The 23,762-nt window shown below is 46.8% G+C and overlaps 1 protein-coding gene across 1 annotated transcript in view; it reads right to left on the bottom strand.

Moving 5' to 3' along the window:
- Positions 1-16,226, bottom strand: part of LOC122376529 — a gene marked incomplete at its 3' end in the record, with an annotated part of 31,761 nt that extends 15,535 nt beyond the window's left edge. Inside the window, exon 1 of the mRNA XM_043356424.1 lies at positions 15,905-16,226. The remainder of the gene's footprint in view (positions 1-15,904) is intronic.
- Positions 16,227-23,762: the final 7,536 nt, after the last annotated feature.

Below are 23,762 nucleotides of genomic sequence, written 5' to 3'. Positions count from 1 at the left end.
GAGTCCATTGGTGGCTTTCCCGACTCGCTAGCTCAATTTGATCAAGAGTTATTGACGAAAAACTAATATGACCTTGATGACGTCATAAATGACGTCACGCAAGATCAACATTGCAAAAGTGACGCATCTAACCTTGCAAAGAGTGCATCAAATCACGATTCTGTGTGCTTGAGATAGTTGGAGATCGTTCCCGGCGCCAGAATAGCAGTTTTCATTTTTCCCCATTGACTTATAATGGTAAGGTCACGAAAATGATCCGACCTCATATGACCTTTAGGAAAAATCCGAGATATACAAGTTGTGGTGAGACTCATAATGGATACTAGATCCTGCAAGTTTCATTTCCCTGTGACATCTCCTCTGGCAGTGAGGGCGTTGCGAAGTTGTGACATCTGAAGACCGTGCAGAGGATCACTTATGACGTCATAGGTCAGTGACCTGACCTGACCCGAAAATGCGGTTGGTGTCAAAAGATCCGGCTTGAACCAAAGGTCAGGTATGCCAAGTTTCAGCTCTCTATCGCCAGCGTGTTCGGAGCTATCGCGAAAAAAATCCTGTGGGGGGCGCACCCGCCCCCCCTCGACCGGCGAGGGTAGAGTTTCTTGGGTATAACAAAACAATACAACTCGGTAAAATTGAAATGTGAAAATTCAATATTTGTATTTTGTTCACTTGATAACATACGCGACTCTGAATAAAATTTGATTTCACTCAATTACACCTTTTTACATTCCTACAATTACATGTATGTTTAACGGTTCAATCAAAATCTATGATCAAATATATGGAAATTTACGAACAAAGGATTTTCGAAAGCCGCGTTGCCATGAAGTAATTGCAACTGAGCAGTGGGCATTGGATTGTGTGTATAATTAGGCAAAAGTCACTGTTGGCAAAAGTTTTGCGATTGGTGATATTTGACTATACCTATGTGTGTCTCCAGATGCATTATACATCTGTTTAACATCGAACGTAGGTAGTGTTTTAATTTCCATTCCGTTTCTTCAGACAATTTAAGATGTTTATTTGATAACTTTGATCTGGCGCGACCTGCAATGTGTCATATATAACAAGGATGCATCATCTGTTGCAACGGCATCAAAAAACTATTATTGGATTTATCGGGTGATAGGCATGGCGTGGTGCTAGTTCGTTATGTGGATCCTCTTGCTGCATACATATTACATGGTGGTGTATCGTGACGTCATTGGAGGTCGTTTTATGACGTCAGTGGGAGGCAAGCTTTGCATTGGTGATGGCATCAGTGTGAGATGAATAGCAACGAGCTCGGGCCACAGAAGACTATTATCATGGCTATATTTCGTCAAAATTGTATATACATCAGCAGCAAACTTTCAGTGCCATCTGCTAATTCATGCATTAACCCGCGCCCTGCTGGGGGGGTGTTTGAACACCCCCCTTGTGGTTTTTCGCGAATATCTCAAAAACGGCGGCGCGGAGCGCCGCCGTTTTTGGTACACCTTATCATACATCAATTCTACACATGTTGTAAAAATTTCAGACCAAGGTCATTCAAGGTCAGGTCACCAGGTCACTTGAAGTGACCTCACCTCATAAAAAGTTTCAATGTCTGTCATAGCTACACCGAGTGACCGATCGCTTTGAAACTTTCAGCGATTGCTAAGAGTAATAGCATGTACAAAATGTATATCTCAGAATTTTGATATCGATGACCTAAGGTCAGGTCAATTTTGCGACCTCCCCATTATAAGTCAATGGGAGAAAATTGAAATGCGCCTGTTTTGGACGAAAGACATTATAAACACTCCCAAACACTGAATTACAAGTGGTTTAGACACACTGAACATGAAAATGGTGTCCGTGACCCCTGTTTATGCCCTGAGGTCATCTTAGGTCACGAATGGTATCTAACAGTTTTTCGCGAATAACTTTTGATAGAGGCATGCTAGAGCGATGAAAACGCCTTAGATGTGTTCAGCTCGACGATACGGACCGACTGATATGCAACATGACCCTTTCCGGTCAGGTCATGACCTTGACCTGAGGTCAAATTTTCAAGTTGACCTTTCAAGGTCAAGTTATAGTTCATTCGATGCGTCTTGACGAGAGGAACACGATGCTGGTAAAAGTAAGCTCGTACAAGGCTTGGGTCAAAAGTTATTGCAGGAAAACTGTTTCCGAAAAAATCGGCTATTTTTGCAGTTTTTGCCCCCTGCAGGCAAAACCGTTGACGTTAGGTCAAATCTGAGAGAATTACTCAGAAAGGGCGTTAATAGGGCTATCGAATGCGCTTTTCCGCGGCGCTGTAGCTCTATTGGTTCCCGAGTTATGCGTTGGCTTCTTGGAAATTTTCGACATTCGACCTGGAAATCGGCGAAATTTTGCCTTCAATGACCTCTGGTGACCTGATCTTTGACCTGACCAAAAAATTGACCGAAGTGATTTCCTCATTATTTTTGACGCTCTTTCGAACGCCGCCTTCTGCGTATCGCTACGTGGCCCAGGAGCCGAGTTAGAAGGGGGGGTGTTCAAACACCCCCCCCCCCCCCAGCAGGGCGTGGAAATCCAGGACCCCCAGCCGGGCGCGGGTTAACCCGCGCCCTGCTGGGGGGGTGTTTGAACACCCCCCCTTGTGGTTTTTCGCAAATATCTCAAAAACGGCGGCGCGGAGCGCCGCCGTTTTTGGTACACCTTATCATACATCAATTCTACACATGTTGTGAAAATTTCAGACCAAGGTCATTCAAGGTCAGGTCACCAGGTCACTTGAAGTGACCTCACCTCATAAAAAGTTTCAATGTCTGTCATAGCTACACCGAGTGACCGATCGCTTTGAAACTTTCAGCGATTGCTAAGGGCAATAGCTTGTAAAAAATGTATATCTCAGAATTTTGATATCGATGACCTAAGGTCAGGTCAATTTTGCGACCTCCCCATTATAAGTCAATGGGAGAAAATTGAAATGCGCCTCTTTTGGACAAAAGACATTATAAACACTCCCAAACATCGAATTACAAGTGGTTTAGACACACTGAACATGAAAATGGTGTCCGTGACCCTTGTTTATGCCCTGAGGTCATCTTAGGTCACGAATGGTATCTAACAGTTTTTCGCAAATAACTTTTGATAGAGGCATGCTAGAGCGATGAAAACGCCTTAGATGTGTTCAGCTCGACGATACGGATCGACTGATATGCAACATGACCCTTTCCGGTCAGGTCATGACCTTGACCTGAGGTCAAATTTTCAAGTTGACCTTTCAAGGTCAAGTTATAGTTCATTCGATGCGTCTTGACGAGAGGAACACGATGCCGGTAAAAGTAAACTCGTACAAGGCTTGAGTCAAAAGTTATTGCAGAAAAACTGTTTCCGAAAAAATCGGCTATTTTTGCAGTTTTTGCCCCCTGCAGGCAAAACCATTGACATTAGGTCAAATCTGAGAGAATTACTCAGAAAGGGCTTTAATAGGGCTATCGAATGCGCTTTTCCGCGGCGCTGTAGCTCTATTGGTTCTCGAGTTATGCGTTGGCTTCTTGGAAATTTTCGACATTCGACCTGGAAATCGGCGAAATTTTGCCTTCAATGACCTCTGGTGACCTGACCTTTGACCTGACCAAAAAATTGACCGAAGTGATTTCGTCATTATTTTTGACGCTCTTTCGAACGCCGCCTTCCGCGTATCGCTACGTGGCCCAGGAGCCGAGTTACAAGGGGGGGGGTGTTCAAACACCCCCCAGCAGGGCGTGGAAATCCAGGACCCCCAGCCGGGCGCGGGTTAATACAATTTTCCGTATAAATTCATTTTGATAAAAAATATTCGTTATGGCCTAGTAGATAAGGTCAGTCTCCTAACTCGGCGATAGGGAGTTCGTGGCCGGAGGCACCACGTCGTTTGACCCGTGATCATACATTACAGATAGCTCTAACAGACATTTACAGACATTTTGACTTCCCTGAGGGTCAATATCATTGAATGTCAACTGGCAACTGAACAAGATGGCCCGCCTGGAATTATTAAACCATTTTGCAAGCTTTCGAAGGCCCGATACGCTGATAGAGAGAATGAATAGCAACGCTAAATTTGTTCATATCTCAGACACTCCGTTTTTTTTTCTCCTTTTTTTCTTTGCATTTCATAACGTTTACAGTTTCAAAGTGTTTATGATCATGTGAATGGATGGTTAGTCAACAACTGGGTCCGCATTGTCTGCAACAAAACTGGGACTGAGAAATAATACGATTAGAAATATAGGATATCGTGTGTTGACGATTGTATGCATACTCATGTTGGAATATGACTAAATACAACATCGCCGTGAACTCAATCATGTTCCAATTTTATAACTTCCCAAAACAAGTATAGATGAAATTGAATAGTGTCATCATGGGGAGGGGAATCGCTACATCTTCGTAAGAACGTGTGCAGCCATTTATGTGCCATTTTGCATAACACAGAAGATCCGGGGTTTACATAACGTTCCGAAAAACAGCGACCAGTGATCATTCTGCGAATAAGCATTTACTGCGGACAGCAATACAGCACGATGTCTCGGCTGAAATTGTCTGTTGTGGCCAGATGCGCCAGCCGATCCCGACAGTGTATTGTGTAACGGTCTTATCGCCATATTCTGAGGATGAAACAAGCGCAGCTTCCTATCCAGATAATACGCGGCTTCGGAATGTTCTTGGAACTCTCGCAACCAAACAGGCAGCTAATGTTGCCGCCTCACATGGCTTGCCTGACTCATTTGGTAGTACAAGCTCAAATAAGTTAGGCGTCAGCTGTGTTTTGGAGCTGCTGTAGCTCGATATACGTCATCTCAAACCCCCCAAACCGTCTTGCTGCTGGTGTGTATTTCTTGGCTCATGTCGACTCGGTGAGGCCACATGTCGCTCGAGCGCCATCCATATTTCCATCATGAGGCAAAATTGGCACAGCCTGGCAGACTTTGGTCCACCCTTCGCGCCCTGGACGTCACGGAGCTCTTTTTTTTGTAGTAGGGGAGACCCGGGAGGTATGGGCCCCGTGGAGGTATGGGCCATCGCAGTTTTGAAGAAGTGTTGCGTATTTTTACGCATTTGATGGAATAAACTGGTAGCAGCCATTCTGTTATACATCCCACGTGATTTTCAAAATCTTCCTCAGTCTTCTTTGGCAATGAGCGGTGATAAAGCGTTTTTGCCCTCGTCGAGTAAAATACGGTACATACAGAAAATTCGTGATAAATTTGAACCAGGCTCGTTTTATGATGTCAGACCATCGCTAACATAAAGTTTTAAGCATGCACATTAAGACTGGATAGACAATTTGAAGCTTTCTTGCAAGATTATGAGCTGAGATGCTACGCACATTCTGGCGTCCTAATCGGGAGGTTCGGGCCACCCACCCCCGTTGATCCTAAATAAACAAAAATGTTGATTTCATTGAATGTCTCCGTCAACAAGTTTTATTTTTGTCGCGCAAGGTCGAAAATTTAACTTCAAATTTCATTTGAACAGAAAAAATATTATTGATCTTATTTCATGGTGCATGCTTGAGTTAACCAAAATACATATGGGCCCAAGTGACCTCTATGAAGTAAGCTGTTGGCCGCTTATGCGGTTCCTGGGCTCTAAGAGAGATCAAGGTAGATACCAGCTACAAGTATATTCTCATTGTCGAGAAAAGAATATGAAACCTGGCACCGGCCCATACCTCCCGGTGTATTTTGATGGATCGAAAAAGCATATGATTTATTGGAAGTTATCTGGAGACAAAATAGCTGGTCCCAGATGCCTAATGTCAGGCACACGTTGTAGGCGAAAGGCAATTTCACATGCACAGGGTGAAAAACCGGGTCTAGCCACTGCCCACTGGAAGAAAATTGCCTTTTCACAAAACCGGCCCATACCTCCCGGGTCTCCCCTACTTATATGTACAATGCGCCATTAGTGTTGGACACCATTAGCCGATTTTCGCTCACACATCATTCGTGGCACCCAAGGAGCTTATCTCGCGCAATACAGCCGCCTTTGCATCGTCAGCCCCCTGACAAATGCCACTTGTCCCCGGGTGCTTTCGTAGACATTCGCGGCGCTGTGCTGACGGCTTTTCCTCACACCTCTGGCGTCTTTCTGAGATGCTGTGTCGACGTCTGCTCCTCGCTTAGCCCCTCTTTTCGTGGGCGCTGAGTCGCCGACTGACGGGCATTGGTGACATGGGGGCCTTCGGTGACCTAGGATCAGACTGAGGGTCCCCATTGACCCGGGAGAGGTCAACGGTTCCTTGGCGACCTTCACAGCGGTACGACACGCGAGATCGTGGACAAAAGACGTCTTTTTATATAGACGGCTGCCCAGCGCTGCGGGAAATGGAAACGATGTTGGTAGAAAACGTGCTAACTAAGTGGCAGCGCAGTGACAGCTTTTTGACAGCTCTGTGACAGCTTTGGAACAGCTCTGGACTCAGCGACAGCTCAGTGGAGGCTGACAGAGCTCTCATGATTAGCAGTTTAATCATCAGTTCGGAGATACCTAACTAAGAGAGGCTCAGTAGTAGATTAATGGCTCAGCACCCCGCAGTCAGCAGTATCTCAGGCAGAGCCGCGGTGTCAGTTTCGGTCCGCGCGAGTCTCGCCCCAGCTCTGAGCTCGGGAACACCTCAGCGGTATCTCGGCGGTATCTTGGCGGTATCTCGGCGGAAGCTCGGCAGAATCTCGGCGGTATCTTGGCGGTATCTTGGCGGTATCTCGGCGGAAGCTCGGCATCACACGCCTCTCCGAGTTCTGTGGGACTCCCCGGAGAGGTATTGTTGTCGCCGGTCGCTGCGGTCCTGTTACCTCCCCGATCTGGTGCCGATCCGCTCTCACACGGCAGGCTCAGTTCCACTAATTGGCACCGGGCGTGTCGCGCAGTGATCCCGCCCGCCGTCTCTGCCTCACGTCTTCGCGCGTATCCGCCGCCGTAATTCCGCCGTGCGCCTCCGCCCCGCGCCTCCGCCCCCGTAATTCCGCCGTGCGCCTCCTCCCCGTAATTCCGCCCGCCCCACTCCGCCCCGTAATGCTGCTCCTCGCCTCCGCCTCACTTTGCCCCACATTCCTCCCCACTCCACCCCATGTAACCGCCCCGTGTCCCCGTGCGCCTCCGCCCCGTAATTCCGCCCGTAATTCCGCCCCACCATTCCGCCCCACTCCGCCCTGTGTCCCAGCCCACTGTCCCCGTCTGCCCCATGCATACCCCGTCTTCTTTGTAGTGATTCGTTTTCCGGAACTGCCCGTTTCGAAACTGACAGATCGTGTTATAAGTCTCCAAGTTTTTTTCAAGAAGCTTATCTTCGTAGCATGTAGGTAAGTTATTGATTGCCTTGAACAGCGGCGTTTATTACAATAAAGGGATCTGCAAAAATCTGGAGATTCCTATTTTTGCTGTCCAATGTCCATCCCGCCATGTCCGATAGTTATCACTTCAACTTTTTCCGGAGAACAAACAATTAAAAAAGGAGCTCTGCGTATACGATAATAAACAAAGACCAATTCTATTTGATTTTGATTGTTTTATTGAATTCTCCTGATTGCTTTTTTGATTACGAGCGAGCGAGCGCAGCGAGCGAAGTGAGTCTTTTCAATGTAACGGAAAAATCTCAGTATGAGCGGCCCGGCCCGGCCCGGCCTGTAACGCTTTTGAGAGGCTTATATCTCAGCAACTGCCGGACCGATTGGCCTGCGGTCTTTTTGTTGGGTAGCCCCATCCCTTCTACCCCGTAATTGACTACTTTTGATACATCTCAGTGACCATCGTGGCACGTGCCACGTGAAAAGTCAAGGGTGTTCAAGCTGTTTTGCAAAAGGAGTGATTTTGAGAGGCTCATATCTCAGCAGCCGCTTGGGCGATTGACTTGCGGTAATTTTTGTAGGGTAGCAGCATCTCTTCTACCCAAAATAGGATACTCTCGATGCATGTGGGTCACCCCCAGTGCACGTGCAAAATACAACAATAAGAGGTGCCAAATTTGTTCCCATTTCAGTAACTCGGTAATTACTGGGGCGATTTCGCTGAAACTTGGCATACAAGTAGGCACCCACCAGGCAATGCATTCCCATGTGTTGCGGTTAGGGTGCTACTGCACGTGCGCACGTGCAGGGGGCGTTTCCAGATCTCGAGAACGGCTGGGCCGATTGCGCTCAAATTTGGTACACGGTTGGGGACCAGTTAGTAGGGTGCCGTGCAAGAGTCATTTTGGACCCGTTTGCACGTGCGCACGTGCAGAATGCCGCTTCCAGATCTCAGGAACTGCTGGGGCGATTGCGTTCAAATTTGGCACACCGCTAGCGACCGGTTAGAAGGGTGCTTTGCGCAAGCCCGTTGGAAGCACCCTCTCGCCCTTCCGCACGTGCAGGGCTCACTATCTCGCTCGCTCGTTCTTCGCCCAAAAGGCGTTTTACTGGTAATAGCTTTGTATTGTTTCAATGCCGGATTGTTACTTTGTGACTTTGAGTAGGTACTTGAAGCTCATGCATCTTCATTGCATCTTCATGCATCTTCATCTATACGACGCTGCATTTTGCATCTGCCGTCGTTGTATGCAGAAGACGACGTTCAACAAGGTTCACATTTTATCTGTAGGATGCAAGTGACAACAATTCCCAAAGAATTAGCGACCTGTGCCGAGCAAATTGAATTCAATTTCCAGCTCGAGTAGTTGAATAGTCGCAATTAGGTCTGACATGTTGTTTCTGTACGAAGCCCTTTCTTGCTAAAGCATAAGAGACAGTAAAGAGAGCCGTGTACTCAGCGTGTTTTCCTTCTCGTTTTTATCTTGAGCAAGCAAACCGCACTTTATTCACCTGTTAATTAACCCGCGCGCTGGTGGGGTCTGATTATAACGCGACCTGGTGGGAGGGGACTATTTTTGCCCCCCCCCCCCTTCCCCTTGTAGATTCGGAACTACTGGACGGATTTAAAAATCTCAAACGGTGTTCGATAGCCCTGTACAAACTGTCGAAAGATAAGTAATTTCATTGGCCTCGGGCAACCGATGACGTCACAGATCCGGCCAAAGCTCGCATTTTTCACCATTGTATATTGCCATGGCATATTGTCGAAAATCATCGATAGAGCGTCGGTTGTCTAATACATATGCTGCTTAAAGACGTCACTAATACCAGGTCAGGTCAGGCCACAGAGGTCAGGTCACTAAGGGTCAGAATATGAGCCGATTTGTACTACGGTCCTGTGATGTTTAGACATGATTTATGACCAATTTTACATTTCTAATTCAATGGTGTTGGTTCGACGACCATTGGGGCAGCTTAGCTTACGTTCTGGTGGAGGTCTGGTCAAGGTCAGGTAAAAAAGTCAAAGTTCAATGTTGATATTTGCATAAAAAGGTATCTTCGCGATGCAGCTCATTACGGGAAATCCAATGATTGTCACAGTTTTACTTTACGTGGTCTATAATGGTTAAAGATTGAGTTTGGAAATTTGAAGTAATCAATTTTGAGCAGTTTTTTGCCATAACTTTGCCGAAAATGGAGCTATCGAGCCTAAAGTTGGCATGACGATAGAATACCAATATTATATAACATATGTTCTTGTTTTCAAGATTTGTTTTACAATTTTTTGGTATTATATAAAAAAACTCTTAATATTTGAAGGCCAAAAAAAAAATCCGCGACATCAGTTTGGTAGCCTTGTTCATTCTACACCTTGTTGATTTCGAACATTTTTCTTGATCATCAAAACTAAAGGCTTTACATTAACCTTCGCTTGTTCAGTGGACTATTTTTGCTATTCATATCACAGTTCTTTGAAGCTGATCCGATGTCCAACTTCTATTTCTGCTTGCGCGGGATGTTGGGACTCCAGTAGATGAAAAAGAATGAACTGGAATTCGAAGAGAGAAAATGAAATGGAGCTGAAACTAAGTTGAATGGGTTTGTTGGATGTCTTTTCAGATGAGAGATATTGGGGTGGATGAGGTGGTAGAAAGGGATTACTCGGGGAGGGGAAAGGGAAGCATGGGAATGAAAAAGTTTGGCTAGGTGGAGAGGGGAAGATGGGTTAGGTGGGGAGGGGAAGGGACATTATTCGGGAAGGATAAAAGCAATATTTGGGGGAAGACGAGGTGAGTGGGGAGAGAAGGGCATACGGGAGCAAGATATGTGGATTTGGAATAGAGTGTAGAGGATCATGTTCGGCCTTTCGGCGTTCTAATTGACTTTTCTGTTGGTTTTTAATGGTTTGTGAAATGGACGCGGCATTGCATTTTTCGCGTGCAACTGACGATGCATTAGCCTCTTTTTGCATTCTGGATTCTGCCATCTAATCAAAACAGACTGTTTCAGCGCCCATAGGCTCCGCCGGTCATTCAAATCCAGCTAACATAGTCAAAAAGAATAGAAGAGCTACTGTTGAAAGTGTATAATAGTAAACGGCAGTGAGACATTTAATCTAATGTTACTGAGGCCAGTTTTACCAAAAAATACCAGCCGGCCGCCGAAATAAAATATCCAGCCGAAAAAATAGACGCCACACAGCCACGAGTTTCACCAACAAAAAATTCCAGCCGACTTCGGACGGAAATTATTTGTCGCCGGTAGTCAGCTGATATTCTGTTACGATATCAAATTACGATATGTCAAGGAGGTTAATAAATCATTTAAAGCATGTTTTCAATCAAACTGAAGCGTGATTTCTAATGCAACTGCTATATACATTTCGAAATATTATTATCGTAAATTATTACATTATTTTCAAGAGTAATAACAACAAAGTAGAGCATTATAAACTTTCATATCTATATTAACATTCTGGTGCCCAGCAAAAGCCAATCAATACAAAACTACCAAATTGTAAACGTAGGTACGTCATTCATAAAGGTGACGTAAGGAAGCTTGCATTTAAGACAAATTTAAGATGGATCTTTTTTCCTGTCAGCCTATTATATTAATTTTTACAATACCTTCAACTTGCTATGTACCTTTTTGTCTGTTTTTAGTCGCACCTTGTAGAAAATCATCGTGTAGACCGAGAACGCAATGTGTGGACCTCCACCTATGAGGTGGGGACTAGATGGGACCACTCCAGTAGCAGCGGAACACCTTCAATTAAGGGGGCACTGCCGACTTTTGGTCCCATTCTTTCCATGCAACGCCCATAGGGCTTATATTAAAATGTCAAAATCAAAGGGGGGCACGGTGCCCCGGTGCCCTACCCGTTCCGCCGCCTATGAGTCCCGCTCCCGACAGATCCGGGAGCCGCACCTCTTTCCTAGCTTTCAAAAGAGCGGCAAATAAGCGGTCAGCATTGCTCCCAGAGACGCCACCTGAAGCTGGACGGACGACGGACAGTTCCGCTGCCGAGCGATTGAAGTTGAACTGCGGTGCTACGAGGCGGCTTCGCGTGCACTGCATTAGCACCTTCTAGCGGGAGTAAGAGGGCTAACGAACTCGCCAAGGCCTATATATGTAAAGCATTGTGCAAAGGCAAGTGTCTTACCTTAGGAAAATACCTACCCAGATTAACTGCTGCACCGCGGTCATTGCAGGGCTGAGGGTACGTCGTTCGCTCCGCTTCGGCGAGGTGGAGGTCAGACTGCCCGGCTAGGTGGTTTTAGCCGATATGCAGGCCCCGTTTGCCGGGCCCGGTCGAGCAGAAGGAACGCCACACAGCAAATAATATTTGCTCCAGGCCCGCTACACTGGTCCGGCTCGTAAGTCGTAACAAATTAACAATACCTGCGCTAGCGTCGTCGACCGTCGTTCGACTGCGCCCAGTACCGCTCAGTGGAGAGTCCTGCCGAACTCCTCTGCGTGTGCCCAGATCATTCGTTGCGCGCGGACACAATCGTCCGACGGAGACCGCTGTGCATTATGATCGGGTGGTCACCACCTTGGTCGCCGGCTTTCACACCCAGCCGAGCCGTCTGGCTACGCCCCAAATGATCGTCTAAGCCTTTCGATTGGTTTGTAACTCGGGTCTAATATCGAAATGTTTGGGAGTTAGGACATGTTAAATCCGTGTTCATGAACAAACATACATTATGCAACTAAAACGCTTTACTTACTTTAACTTTTCTAGGCTGATGACAACGCATACATCTATTTCATTGCAATATTTCTAAAATGTAAATAAATCATGAGCAATGAGCATAAAAAACAACAGCGATCCACTAGAAGCTAGTGTGGAAATCCACTGACGTAGGTCGCCTCGTACTGGCGCAGCTCGTAGCTCGTCCAGCAGCGCCAGCGTCTCCCGCACCCGGCCGCCCGCCTGCACCATCAGCCGCTGGAAATTGCTGCGCTGCCGCTCCAACATTAGCTTGACCGCCTGGCCGGCCCGGCGGATGCGCGCCGTCCGACGCACGCAGTGTATGTACGTCTTCAACCGCGCCGGGATGTCGTACGACACGACCGCGTCCACGGCGTCCACGTCAATACCGCGCGCTATAGCCTCGAGCACACCAGCGCGGCCATCTCAGCTAGCGCGCGCCGCCGCCGGCACGCCGGCACTACCCCACAGAACTCAGTCACGCGCGCGCCCAGCACAGACAGCGGTAGTTCCAGCTGGTGCGCCACCTCGTTCCAGTTGACCAACACGAGCGAGCGTCGCCAGTCGGGCTGTCGGAGCAAATGGTGCATCACCAGCAGCTTCAGCGGCTGCGGCGCCACCACGTTGAACGACTCGCTCAGCTCGGCCGGCGTGGTGAACCTGCCGACGAACTGACCGGGCAGTACGACGGCGGCGGCCGCCGTGCCGACCACCAGCAGTCGCGGCTGGAACAGCGACATTCGCTCCAGCTTCTCCGGCCTCCGGGTTCTGTGACAGGGTGGCCAAGAATGGCAGCTTCTGAAGCGGTAGGTGAGGCGCGCAGACGGCGGCGGCCGTCAGCCGGCCAGCGATGCAGGGCGGCGGGCCGTGGCCGCCGCCACCCGCTCCACCGCTTTCAGCCAGCCCGTCTCCACCATCTCGATCACCCGGTCGGCTTCGTCGATCACCAGGTAGCGCAGGTGCGGTAGCGAGAAGCCCTCGGCGCTGGTTATGTGATCAATCAGCCAGCCGGGAGTGCTCACCACGATCAGCCAGGGAGGCCGGGCCGCGCGGCCCCACCGCCACCAGTTGGCGCCCCCTCGTGCCACTGTGTCTCCACCCAGCAGCTGGACGCAGAGCGGCGTGTCGGCGTCGTACTGGCGGAACACGGCGGGCACCGAGCGGCCGGCCGGCGCCGAGACTCAGAGGTCGGCCGGTGGCAGTGGCGACTCTGCGGCCGCCAGCAGCTCGGGCAGCACGGTCACCTGCACCAGGAACACCTGTTCGATGCCCTCGGCGGCCAGCCGGGCGCACAGCTCGGGGCAGAGCGCCGACAGATTGGCCGGCGCCGGCCGCCGGTCGCCAATCGGCTGCAGGTGCGCCAGCCAGTCGGGCAGCGCACGCGGTGCACGGTCTGTCGGCTCGAGCGCTCCACCTCGTCCAGCACGGTGAAGTCGTCAGCGGCGGCGTCTCCGTCCGACTCGGAGGTGTCCTCACTGTCGTTATTGGCGTCATCGAAACCGTCGGACGATGGTGGATTCATCACCGTTTTTGCAGCAGAGACTGGAAAAACCTCAGCAATAAACAAGGAAAACCTTACAACATGCCACAGCCTGCAATTGTGCATATTGTTATTATATTTCTCACATGACAGAAAATATTGGCTGCTTTATTCTAGGAACTGGCATGAAAAACATAAGCTAAAATCAAGCTAAGTGAATTATTATTGTATTTCAACATGAGACTGGGAAAAAATCCTTGTCACTGTCAACATGACCAGTGTAACGGATGGGCTGCATGAACATTTCGGCGCATGATCTGAAAACTCTGTGAGCAGAAATTTCAGCGCTGAGGTGAACAAATAACACTTCGGCCGCAATTTGCCTGGTGCCTCCACAATTTTGCAAAACTAACTCACAATACTTACAGCCAGTTTTAACATGATCCCTGCATGACTCATGCATGCAAGATACACATGCATTCAATATCAGCACAATGCACACACAACAGTTATGGATTCATTTACATTTTACAACATTACTATTATTTTCTTTTCCTTCAATATTGGCAGCATGACTTGCTGAGCTCAGTGGCACAATCTTATGACAGCAAGTTTGTTCGGGTTCGCAACCATGCAAACTTTGCACGTTTGGCTTCAAAAACAAGCCTTTATACATTTCTTTCATGCTATTCAATTTCTTTTTTTAAATTTACTGTCATTGATCTTGAAAATCTTGCCATTTTAGTCTTAGCCATGCCAATTGCACCTTCCCTATTCCGCACATTCAAGTAAGTTCCACCCAAAAGTAGTAGTGGTATCAGTAGTTGGCGCCTTGCATTGTCAAATGTAGCTGAATATGTGAAAACAGTGACATATTTATTTAAAATCTTGAGTCCAATGAGCCTACCCTCTCTGCCTCTCCTTCCAGCATTTGTTCAAGCACCTTCAATTTTCGAAAATGATCTTCCATCATTATTTTCCACTTCCATGCGACTCGCACGAGCAATGAACTTGTAAGCTGTCCACTAGTTAATAATGTGCTATCATCTTGCTGTTGGGTGCTTGTAGCAAAAAGATAATATAAACGAAAAAACTAACACCACAACACCAAACACCAGTCTTGTTGGTTCCTTTTGGTCCTGCCTGGTGACAAAGGCTCTTTCTTTACGCAATATCATCAGTATTCCTCTTCTAATCTTGAAGCCCAGATGCTTTGCAAATTGGCCATGAATGATACTAAATTATTATATCAACTGGGAAGCGCAAATCACGATAATTAGTAACAAATGAGGCCAATTGTTCCAACACGACATCAAAAAAATAGACGGGGTCCCCCGTCTATTTTTTGGGCTGTTTTTCTACAAATAATGGCGCAAAATAACACTCCATTAATGCCGCATTTGCCGTTGGTGAAACTCGTTGGCTATTTTTCTGGCTGATACTTTTTCACGCCGGCGGATATTTTCTCGCCTGGTTGGTGAAACTCGTCGGCTGGTTTTTGACAGAAAAATTGCGCCGGGCTGCTATTTTTCTGTTGGTAAAACTGGCCTCTGTTCAAATAATTTGGCAATATTTGTTGGCACACTGGAAAGGATCTAGAGCACGAGGTCAGCCAAGAATCGATGGTAAGCACAATTGACGGGACATACAATTCTGACCGACTCTGGATTTTGCAGAGAACCGCATTGGATAAACAAACGAATGAATAAAGATAACATGATATAAGCTCGTTTTCTGCCTCCGCTGCGTACCATAAGTGACGTCACAAAATACTTGGCATCGATTGCACCTAGAAGTTTAATCAATAAAAAGTTATTTATTTCGTTGGCAGACATTTAGGCACGTTAAATTCGGAGAGTCAACTTATCCACGGATATCAAAAAGGCATTCAGAGTCCTCTCAGTCCTACTGAAATTGGAGGTCAAGCCCAGCTCATGCTCAGAAAAGCAGATATATCACATGAATGACAATGTGGATTGTGTCGCCGAAACAGGCCGCCAGTAAAGCCGGTTATCAAAGGCCAATAATGCGTGGAATGTCGTCGCTCTATGGCTGAACACTTGAACAGCCAACAGGTGAACTATACCTAAATTAAGGTCGTTTCAGACGAAATGTAGAAACGCAGCCACAATGTTGAGTGCGATTTATCCTGACATAAGAAACGATGAATAAGTAATGTATAATTCGCAAAACTTACGATTCACTGTGCCCGTATTGTCGAGTTATTAACTACGAGTACTAGTTAACTACTATAACTACTAGTTATTAAGTCACTGAATTACACGGAGTCAACTCGCAGTTCATCATTGAAAAGTGTGCATATTACCATGCAGAAAGGAATTTTATACCCCTGAGCAGCAACAACCCTCAACTGAAGTCAGATACATCAGAGACACTCAGCAAATCAGTACTCACCTCTTCCACTGCGTCTTGGTCAGACTTCTCCGTCTCTATTCCGACGACTAAACCCACTCAGAAAAAAAAAAACAATCCGATATCTTCTGCCGTCCGACTAATCGGCTTCCGCGAGAAAATCCCACTCCTCTCGCGCCGGTGCTTTCCGCTCCAATCTGGGGCTCTCTCTGGTCTCCGTCTCTTCTCCCGTACCAAACACACCGCGCTCCGTACTCCTCGTCGGTAACGACGATAGGCGACCGTCGGTAGCGACGATAGGCGACCGTCGCCAGCGACGATACCCGCCCGTCGGCCGGGAGCCCCGCGCTCTGCTGGCGCACCGGGCGACCGTCACGTCGGCAATCCGAGCCGACCTCGGAGCTCGCCGCCACCGACCCCACCTTCTGCCGCCGCCACGGCCGAGCCGCCGCTGCTGCGTCGGTAACGGCGCGACGGCGGCGACGGCCGCGCGCCGGGCCCCGCAGGCTACGTGTTTTTCACTTTAGTCCCCCAACAGGCCATGATTGCCCAATTACTGGGTGAGTTATTTCTCCTCTTTTTTTAACTAGGCTACGGCTGTTGCGGAAACCTACGCTGTGGCTCCTGGTTGCGCAGCTGGCGACGCGTCCGGGGGGGGGGGGGGGCTGGGCGGCACTGGGGATCGAACCCGAGTCCTCCCACACCATGCACTAACGCACTTCCCTCTGCGTTACCAAGGGTAGCAACCGTTACCACTGTTTACGCCCAGCCAGCGGGCGGCTGTTGCATGCGCCGCGGCCGGTTGGCACATGGAGTGATTGATTAATAATTATCGGAGCGTATGGCAGGCAGATCGGGTAGGTAATTGGAGAGACGTGGGATATTGATGTCACTGGGGCTGACGCGATTAGATGTGGTATGAGCGCAGTGATGCGGATAAGGTCAGTCGTTCGAGACTGTGGGATGAACCACTGGGTTCCTGTATCTCGCAGTGTTTGGGGTTTTTCGGTGTTTTGTGCATCGTATACGGCCACTTACGACTATACACTTTTTCGTTATATAATAATGATGAAGCGCTGAGTTTATGTAACTCAAAGCAGCTAACTATTTAGGTCGCTGATGGCTTATTGGACCCGGGCTGATAGTCAAATTTGGACCACAGCAATTGCTATGTCATCGTACTTTGATCAGAATATACTCGTAGGTTGAAAATGTTGATGTGGAGGATTACGAACAAAGAAACGAACTAAGCATTTATCTACAGGATGTGGTCAGCCACATTCTTGCAAACAGCTCAGTTCAATCACAAAACCGAACAAAAACAAATCCTCTGTCGTTAAGACACCAGGTCCAGCAAAAACATGCATTTAACGACTCTACAGCAGCTCAAATACCGACGTCGACCCGCAATGTCAATGTGCGCACAAGATAGCCAATGCCGTTCGCTGTCTCTTTTTGATGTGGCATTGCAACACCTAAATCAGCAGAAATGATCAATGAATGTAGGAAATCTATTGCATGGATGCAAGGATGGAGGTATATCTCATCTCGCTTTGCTGTAGGCCTTTTGAGCATTGAGGGGATGCACTTTTCTCTCTTAGTGTGACAAATATTTTTGTGGCATCCGAGGTCAGTGAGGTCACGCTGACCAATTCAAGCGTTAGGGTTCACGGTTAGGTCAGCTCAGATCACTTCAAATACAAATGTTTAGCTTTTTTGTACGGGTCGACAAACTATCTAATGGCTATGGTATCGTGTTTTTGAACTTATTTAGATTACATGTCAAGTTCCGGAATTACTGAATTATATTTTGTAGGATGTCATGTTTTGTTTGTATTTTGAGTAGGTAGGAAAAGAGAGCCTAGTGTTTTGTCAGATGCAATGTGAGCACTGAGCATTTTGCCATGTGATGTTTGGGACGTGTTTTAAATATTATTTGGCAAAGTGGTACTCGGTTTTGTTCCAATACGATTACGAATTTTGTGTACACAATTTTGTTACGATTTTTATTATGTACACATTTTAATACACGCACATTTTATTTGTACACAATTTTGTTACCGATTGCGAATTTAATGCATACAATTTTGTCGATATTATCTTCTGGATTTATCGTCAACTAATATTGCTGTTTTCCTGAATCTATGTATGTAATGTTGGTTGATCTCTCATGATAAACGGCGGCAGTACTACTGCTCATTCGCCCTGTGTGATCCTGCCGGTCATTTTCAGTTCCAAAAGCTGCTGCTCGGACGGCGCACACCCCAGAGACCTCTGAGATGCTTCGGCCGCTCTGGCGGCGGTCTGGTCGTATTCATTACATCTGCTTCCTTCCAACAACAGCGGTCTAATTCATTTCACCAGAGTGGCGCCGACCGACAAATAATGGCGCACTGCCGCGGCCGTTTCGCCGCAATAATGCTCCCCGCACACCACTGATGACAGCTCGGGGAGCAGCTTGGCGCTAATGACGTCAGAGCTGCCAGATCGCTGCCGCGCGCGGGCTGCCAGCCTGTTTGTCTACTGATAAGTCGACAAGGTGGTGGAGAGTCGTTCATGCAGTGTGATCTAGTGAAGGATGGAATTGGAAAATAATTGGAGGTGCCTGTACTGCTGTTTTGGCATCTTGTGGAAATACCAATATTCGATGAGAAATATCAGTGTGCTCGTGTTACGAGTGAAACATTTCATTGTTGAACCATTTGTTTGAACGGAACCTTCTGCATAAAAGTAGGTACTGCGTATAGTGACTAACGTATCACGTAGATGATGAATCTTAATTAGCAAATGGCTTCCTGGAAAACAACCCACAGAACTTCTTGTTTTTCGCATACCGAACAGTTTTGTACCAGCCCTTTTCCTTTGGCCCTTAATTAAACTAGAAATCCCCTAAAAGATATTGTGTCGCTTGTTGATAGGGAAATCATGCTGGATAGAAGTCTCAGGTCAGGTTTAGGTCGAACATGGGGAAGATTGAAGAAAACAATAACAATAAGAAGCAATAACGAAAAATACAATGATAAATATCCTATGTGTAATTCCATTGTATCTTCACTATTGGCCATACACTGCAGGAAGGATCATTGACACAGCATGCTCCCACAGCTCCCCCCCCTCCCCATGGTGCAGCTTTGGACGCTCCTTGCGTGACTGGATTACACTGGCTCGCTGCGAACCGCCAGAGTGCCTGAACCCGACCGTGCCATTGCCTAATCCGGCGTGAAAAATGCTGATATTGGGCCGGCATTTGTTGCGCTTGGTCTATTTCTTGGGTAGTTTCGATCCAGTTATGACTGGAAAGGTATAGGTTGATTCTCCGACGGGGGTGTATAAGAATTAATCATGCCTTACTAAGCAAGAAAGGGTTACGAACAGACTGGCTGTGTTACTACCCAGAGCAACAGGCAGAGTGCAGAGCTAAACTAGCGGAGGAAGCTAACGCAAAGAGTGATTGCCAGAGCGTTTCCATGACAACCGCAGTGACCACTGAGGGAGCTGTTGCCACCTCATCGATGAGGTATTGACGTGCACTGTGGTGGCTGAAACGACCCAGCATGATGGGCAATAGGCGATCAGCTGAGAAATTGAACGACCACCCAACGGTCACATGGGGCTGTACGCAAGGGTACAATCTGCATATGAAGAAAAACAGGGATGTAATCTGACGTAACATGTGATTGCAGCTAAACGATTGAAAATTCATTTGGGGAAAGAATAGGACAAACACATGTTTAAAGGTAGTGTGCCACCTTTGAAAGATTTCCCATTTTATTTTTCCTAGGATAAGAAGCTTCTGTTTTTACCTAATATCGCAAAAAAAATCAAAAATGGGCCTGGAATAGTGCCTTTTTCGCCTAAAAGTTTTTCGGTTTTTAGATATGTATAACAACTGTAGTGGGCTCACCTGCAAACAGGCGTCGGGCAACAATCGCGAATGCGGCGCACTTGTGACAATAAGCAAAGGTCATTATAGTGTTACGACCATACGACGTACGGGAATGAGTTATCAGCTGTCTAATCGTAGACAACACAATGTCGAGCCTTAAACTGTAAGCCCGTATTGGTATTGTTTCTTTTATTTGGCTGTCGAACATTATTTATGGTTTGAAATATGATTTTATGTAAAATAATTGATATGAAAAAGCCGTCTTATAAGTTATGACCCCATTTCACCACACGCAAGTGGCAGAAATGACAATGATCAGCTGACGCATTTTTCTTGGCCGAAGTCAGAGCGCGCGGCCCGACGCACCACGCGTATTTGGAAATTCCGACCTCGACGAGCATCAGAAGCCACCTAACAGGCGTGTTCGAAACCGCAGGAGATGATGATGAACGGGTTTATCGAAACTTGATTGGATGAGCATATCGGTAATAGCGATTTCAGTGTGTGCATTTATTGTTCATAGTGGTGTGAAATGTGGTTGGGGTACGACCGACAACCCGTCGGGGCGAATTTCGCACTGGGGTACTCATAATTTGAAGAATTTAAGACGTTTCCATGAGTTTTGAAGGTATGGATAAGTTCTAAAAATCCGGTTCTCCTTATCTGGGCCATTAACTCCATACGGTCCAAGAAAGCTGGCACACTACCTTTAACTGGACTTTTTCTTATCAAGTAATTGGGATGAGGAAATGGCAAAGCGCGCCGTGGTTTCTGCGGGTAGACCAGTGGAGCAGTTGTAATCACTGGCCGACTGAAAGGGGAAGGCATTCGGACCCGCTGTCCAATATCGTCCGAAATCTACAAAATGTTGCCGTTTTTCGGAATTCAGGTAAAACACACCTCACACTTTTGCTTATAAAAGTTGACGTTAAATCACTAAATAACTTTTAAAGAACCAAATCCAAGGAGTTTTTAACTGAAGAACATTGAGGTATAGTATTCCTAAACAAGTCATAAACTGCTTTTATGACATTTCCAGTCCGAATATACAGACGCTGAATATGGTCGACGATTGCGTCTGACTGAGATTTCAAGGCCACCTCTTTTGAAGTTTAAACGTTACTTAGATGATTCGTTGTTACGTGAGATTAAATCACCTGATTATGACCATGTTCTCCAGCGCATACATAGATGCAGATCCTGCGCGAATGCAATCGGACTAACAGAATTATCTACATCCTGCAACTCCATTTACATGGAGCTCGCTCTGTGTGCCATTGTGCCAATTACCCTGAAATAGAACTAGAGCAAACAGCAGCGAACTGAGCCGATTTAGTTGTCGGGCACTGTTGACATAACCGCTGGCATCCGCACGGCCTGTAGGCAGAGCCTGTTCGATTCCTCGGCCAATTATCGGTTTATCCTGTTCTGATTGGTCAGATGGTTTCTGCTGACGCTGCCAGGTGAAACATGATTCCATGTCCGCCTCTGTCCGCTAGTCGCTAATGGTGATTGTGTGTCGATTTTTTTTGGTAAGCCACTGAAACAGACTGCGGTAGCTACCGCGTAGGGGGGTTAAGGAGATATTGACCCCCTTTGAGTGGGGCGTAGAGGCGGCCGGGAGCCTTTTAGATGTGCCTTTACTTACGAAAATAAAATAAATTCACATTTCCCAACGTCATCAAATTATTTTTTGCTTTGGGCGTCCGAGCAGCAATGCATGAATTCGTTAAAAAAGGCCGAAATATAATTGATAATTCTACCGTTGTTGTCTATGGCGGTGATAGAAACAAGGCTTACTGAGCTACTAACTAAACAGTAACTAAACATGAACAACTTGTTAACGTCTCGGCGATGAGGCCCAGACATCGACCGGCACTTTATGATGCGCTGAATGAAGATCAATCCAATTATTATCTAATTTATATAACTAGGAGGTTAATTGCCACCAAGAAATAATCTATTTTTATATTAATATATTTTTCCTCCAACAGGCTATGACGCTCAATTACAGGAGAGTTCCCGCTCCTCCATATTCTAAGGCTTCAATGAGAGCCCACCCTACTCTTGACGGCGCAGTCATGGGACGATAACTCGTGGGACTGGCGGAACCGGGGATCGAACCCGGAACCTTCCGCACCGCCGGCATTAACTTCTCCACCAGAGCCGCATATCCCCATTATAACATGAGGATCGCACTAGATCCAACAGAATATTATCTGGACAGAGGTCTATGTCTGGACTATAAATGTAGGTAGACGAGTGTGCATACATTTATCGCTCACATTAACGTGTGATTAGATACTGTATTATCCCGCGCCCCGTTGGGGTCTGCCGAGTAATGCGCCCTGTTTGTGGGGAGGGGGCAAATTGCCCCCCCCCCCTAAGATCTCGAGAACCACGCAACCTAGCGACAAGCAGCAAACGGTGTTGGATAGCCCCAACCTTGTGACCCAATTTCATTGACTTAGGTCAAACCGATGACGTCACAGGTCAGGTCAAATATCGAATTTTCACCGTTTACAGGCATTTCGAGAAATGCGTTGTAAAATCGAGTACAATAAATTTCATTGAAAATCATCGATGAGGAAATGTTCGTCAAACACATGTTTTGCTATTTGAGGTCACTGATACCAGGTTAGGTCACAGAGGTCAGAGCACTGAGGGTCAAAATATCAAAATATCATGTGATGCATTTTTCATGGTCCATTTTATATGCCAAATGCGATTATGTGGGTCAGACAGCCTTTGAGGTCAGTTTAGATTATGTTCTGACTTCTGGTGAAGGTCAGGTCAAGGTCAGGTCAAATTACGTCAAAATTCAAAGTTGATATGTTTGCATAAAATGGGTATGGATTCGATGCAGCTCGTCACGGAGCGTTCAATGATGGCCTTTGTTTTGCGCTACGTGGTCTAGAATTGCTAAAAATTTAGTTTAAAAAAAATTGACGTCATCAATTTTGCTTTTGTTTTCGCTATAACTTGGCAAAACAGGAGTTATCGACCTAAAATTTGCTATGTATATAGAAGAGCGCAGGGACTATCACATGTATCCCGGTTTTTCGAAATTCGGAAAATTTGGATTTTTGAGTTTTTCTTTTTAAAAAAATCAACTTTTTGAATGTTTGGGGTCAAAACCCCTAAATTTTGACAATCCGAGATTGCAGTTATGTAGCGCTGTCTTTTGTCTACATGACCATATAAAGAACTGTGAAATTGCTTCGTAACTGTAGTTTTTGTGGGCGTTTCAAGATTTCATATTTTTCGCTCATTTTTGCTCGAACATAACCTCAGTTTGACCTCAATAACTCCTGACCTAAGGTGACCTAAGACTTGAAATTTTATGTAAAGGTGTCAAATGGATGCCCGGGAAGGTACTCAAAATTAGGCGGCGCTGCGCGCCGCCGTTTTCTTGCTATTCAGGAAAAAACACAGATGGGGCCAAATTGCACCCCCCCCCCCTCGGCGGGGCGAGGGTTAATGTGCAGATGTCAAGCCGTGGCTGCCTAAACATCCCATGTCGTCAGCCGAAGCGCCGTGCCCGAACCTACGCAGCCCATAATAGACTCGAAGCTGCTCCACGAAGTTTCGTATGTCGACTATTATAAAAATAAATGATATCACAACAATCGCGCTGTTTGGTGCGTAGGCCTCTGCATACCGGAATGTGCACAAGAACCTCGGTATACAGAAACCTAAGATTGCTAAAACAAGGGAGGCATATTCCTGTGTCGGATGAAACACAACTTTAATTCCTAAATGTATCCACGTTCATATGAAGTGGGTGGATTATATTCAATAGCGCTGTTCAACAGGAACAGGAGGGATGGTGGACAGTTAGGTCGTGGCATCCATTCTCTCTCTCTCTATCTCTCTCTCTCTCTCTCTCTCTTCTCTCTCTCTCTCTCTCTCTCTCTCTCTCTCTCTCTCTCTCTCTCTCTCTCCTCTCTCTCTCTCCTCTCTCTCCTCTCTCTCCTCTCTCTCTCTCTCTCTCTCTCTCTCTCTCTCTCTCTC

Source organism: Amphibalanus amphitrite, unplaced genomic scaffold (assembly GCF_019059575.1).
Source record: "Amphibalanus amphitrite isolate SeventyFive unplaced genomic scaffold, NRLGWU_Aamphi_draft 002186F_arrow, whole genome shotgun sequence".
Taxonomy (NCBI): Eukaryota; Metazoa; Arthropoda; class Thecostraca; order Balanomorpha; family Balanidae; genus Amphibalanus; species Amphibalanus amphitrite.
This window is presented reverse-complemented; position numbering and strand designations above follow the sequence as displayed.